Source organism: Apodemus sylvaticus, chromosome 6, assembly GCF_947179515.1.
Source record: "Apodemus sylvaticus chromosome 6, mApoSyl1.1, whole genome shotgun sequence".
NCBI classification, from domain to species: Eukaryota; Metazoa; Chordata; class Mammalia; order Rodentia; family Muridae; genus Apodemus; species Apodemus sylvaticus.
Window position 1 is genome coordinate 147,562,547 of NC_067477.1, and position 3,136 is coordinate 147,565,682.

General features: G+C 40.9%; 1 long non-coding RNA gene across 1 annotated transcript; it reads right to left on the reverse strand.

Annotated features, from left to right (window-relative positions):
• Positions 1-278: 278 nt before the first annotated feature.
• LOC127687719 (uncharacterized) lies at positions 279-1,840 on the reverse strand. Its single transcript, XR_007978496.1, has 2 exons — positions 1,781-1,840; positions 279-623 (listed from the first exon to the last, which is right to left on the reverse strand). It is a non-coding gene; the product is annotated as an uncharacterized LOC127687719 (long non-coding RNA).
• Between the last annotated feature and the right edge of the window lie 1,296 nt (positions 1,841-3,136).

Below are 3,136 nucleotides of genomic sequence, written 5' to 3' on the forward strand. Positions count from 1 at the left end.
CTTGGCCTTGTGATTTTCCTCTTGTGCCTGTTGAGTTCTGAGGATTTAGACATGCACTACCACAGGGAGCAGCAGGCTGCCTTTCAACTTCCACATCTAATAACAGCTTACAGGAACAATCCTTCCCTGTTGTCTTCTTAAAGAAAAAAAAAAGATGATTGAAAGTACATTGTGACATTTTCTAGAAAGAACAGGAACAAGGACTAATGTATAGCCTATGCCATCGTAATTTTTCATTCCCTTTCAATCATTGGACAGAAATGATAATTAAAGCCACCTTGATGTGGTAAATATTATTTATTTATTTATTACCACACTTGAATCAAAAAGGTACCAAATATAGCACAAAGGACTTGGTATTTATAATAAGATTTAAATTATTGCAGTTGGACTGACTATTTTGTATAGTTCCTGTTAATAGCTGTGAGATATCATTTTCCATGTTCTACCTAGACTGCTCATACACCAGGCCAGTCCTCCTGGCCAATCCACCTGCCCCATGGCACAGTCTTCTTTCTTCATCTTCTTTCTCCTTCATGGTCTCAACCTCAGACTCCAAGCCTGGGAACTGAAGCACCATCTACTTTTCTTCTCCCCAGCATTAGGCTTTAGGTATCATTATTCTGTAATCATGGAAGGCAGGAAAGAAATGTTGTAATTATATTCCCAATATAACTGCAAAATGTAACTGGCTTTATGGCCATTTGTCCAGAGTCTAGTATCTTGTATTAGAGCATATAAAGTTTACTGATAGTTTTTCTTTCAGGCAGAGCATTTTAAAGCTATGAAATAATAGTCCTTTTAGAGAGGGCCACATCAGGATATCTGGATTTCCTCTTTTGGTTGAACTAGGGTAACTACAATAATTTGGTTTAACTTAAGTTCAGTATTTGATCCAGATCCTTGATTGTCTAGTGTGCAGATCTGAGAAATGGCCAGTCAGGACATTTATTGATCATCTAAAATTAATTACCTCTCAATTCTTTCCTAATACCAATCACAGTCAAAGCAGGAAAGCTTTTCACCTCTCTTACAACCCTTTTTGTACTGTGACTAACCCTGCTTCCAAGTTGGTCTTAGAAATTGATTCTTGCACAGGCACCTCTTCATTTTAAGCCCCAAGAAAAGCCATAGTGGTTGGAGGAACCCACTTAGTGTTTTATTTTTGCTTTTTACTGAACAGTCAAGGAATAGTCTGGAAGTGTTTCAGGAAAAACTTTCCAGCACTGAGCAGCTGCTCAAAGTAACTAAAAGAAGATTGAATGAAAGCTCTTCCCACACATTGCATTCACACTGTTTGACTTTTTGTTTCTCATAGACATTTGATATATTGGATTATGGTTTCTTCATGACATCATTCTACACTCTCATAAACTGACCTCTCAATAAACTTAGCAATGTCACTACAAGAATATGAATATCAACTTTACCACGGACTATTAATATTCCTGGGTTTTGGTCATATATTTATCACTATTTAATTTGTAACATCTTATGAGGACTATATGGATTAGAAGATTCACCGCATAGCTCTTATGGAACTATAAATCAGATAAAGTTATCTCTAAAGGCATTGGTTCCTTGTCTTCTTTCTTAAGGGAATTCCTTGCAAATATGAATCAGATAACCGACAATGCTGTGCATAGTTTTGAGAGAATATTATAACCACAGCTACATTTAAAGGACTGAATGTTAATATTGTTGCTTTTCTTTAGAGCTTCCAGAAAATATTAAAATTTCAACAGAGGCATTTTTGCATCAATTTGCACATGGAAATTACCTTTCAGGACTTCAAGAAGTTTGACCTTGTTCTTCAATATGATGGTCTTCCCAATAGGAAACCTAAAATACAGTTCCAGAAAAGGAATGATAGGAAATTAGGTAAAGATTACAGTAATGTGGATTTTGACAGCACTGAACCTGTTTATTTCAGCTCATTTTTCCTCATTTTCAACTAAAATAAAGAAGATCACCAATAACAAAGAAACATCTGTCCCTTATTTTGAAATTCAAAAGTAAATTCACTGTCTTACCTATAACATTGAGGTTCCAGTAGGTCTCCAGCATCACATCTTTGTAGAGATTCTTCTGGGAAGGATCAAGTAAATCCCAGAGGAGGAGGAGGAGGAGAAGATGAAGTGGAGGAGGAAGAGGAGGAGGAGAAGTGAAGGAGGCAAATAGGAGAAGAAGATGAAAAAGAAGATGAAAAGGAAGACGGAGAAGAAGAAATAGAAGAAGAAGAAGAAGAAGAAGAAGAAGAAGAAGAAGAAGAAGAAGAAGAAGAAGAAGAAGAAGAAGGAGAAGGAGAAGGAGAAGGAGAAGGAGAAGGAGAAGGAGAAGGAGAAGGAGAAGGAGGAAGGAGGAGGAGGAGGAGGAGGAGGAGGAGGAGGAGGAGGAGGAGGAGGGAGGAGGAGGAGGAGGAGGAGGAGGAAGGAGGAGGAGGAGGAGGAGGAGGGAGGGAGGAGGGAGGAGGAGGGAGGAGGAGGAGGGGGGGAAGAGGAGGAGGAGGGGGGAGGAGAAGGGGGAGAAGGAGGGAGAGGAGGAGGGGGAGGAGGAGGGGGGAGGAGGAGGGGGAAGGGGAGGGGGAGGAGGAGGAGGAAGAGGGAGGAGGGGGAGGAGGAGGGGGAGGAGGAGGAAGAGGGGGTAGGGGGGAGGGGAAGGAAGAGGGGGGAGGGGGAGGGGGGAGGGGGAGGGAGAGAGGGAGAGGGGGAGGGAGAGAGGGAGAGGGGGAGGGGAGAGAGGGAGAGGGAGAGGGAGAGGGAGAGGAAGAGGAAGAGGAAGAGGAAGAAGAAGAAGAAGAAGAAGAAGAGAAGAAGAAGAAGAAGAAGAAGAAGAAGAAGAAGAAGAAGAAGAAGAAGAGGAAGAGGAAGAGGAAGAGAAGAAGAAGAAGAAGAAGAAGAAGAAGAAGAAGAAGGAAGAAGAAAGAAGAAGAAGAAGAAGAAGAAGAAGAAGAAGAAGAAGAAGAAAGAAGAAGAAGAAGAAGAAAGAAGAAGAAGAAGAAGAGGAAGAAGAAGAAGAAGAGAGAAGAAGAAGAAGAAGAAGAAAGAAGAAGAAGAAAGAAGAGAGAAGAAGAAGAAGAAGAAGGAGGAAGAAGAAGAAGAAGAAGAAGAAGAAGAAGAAGAAGAAGAAGAAGAAG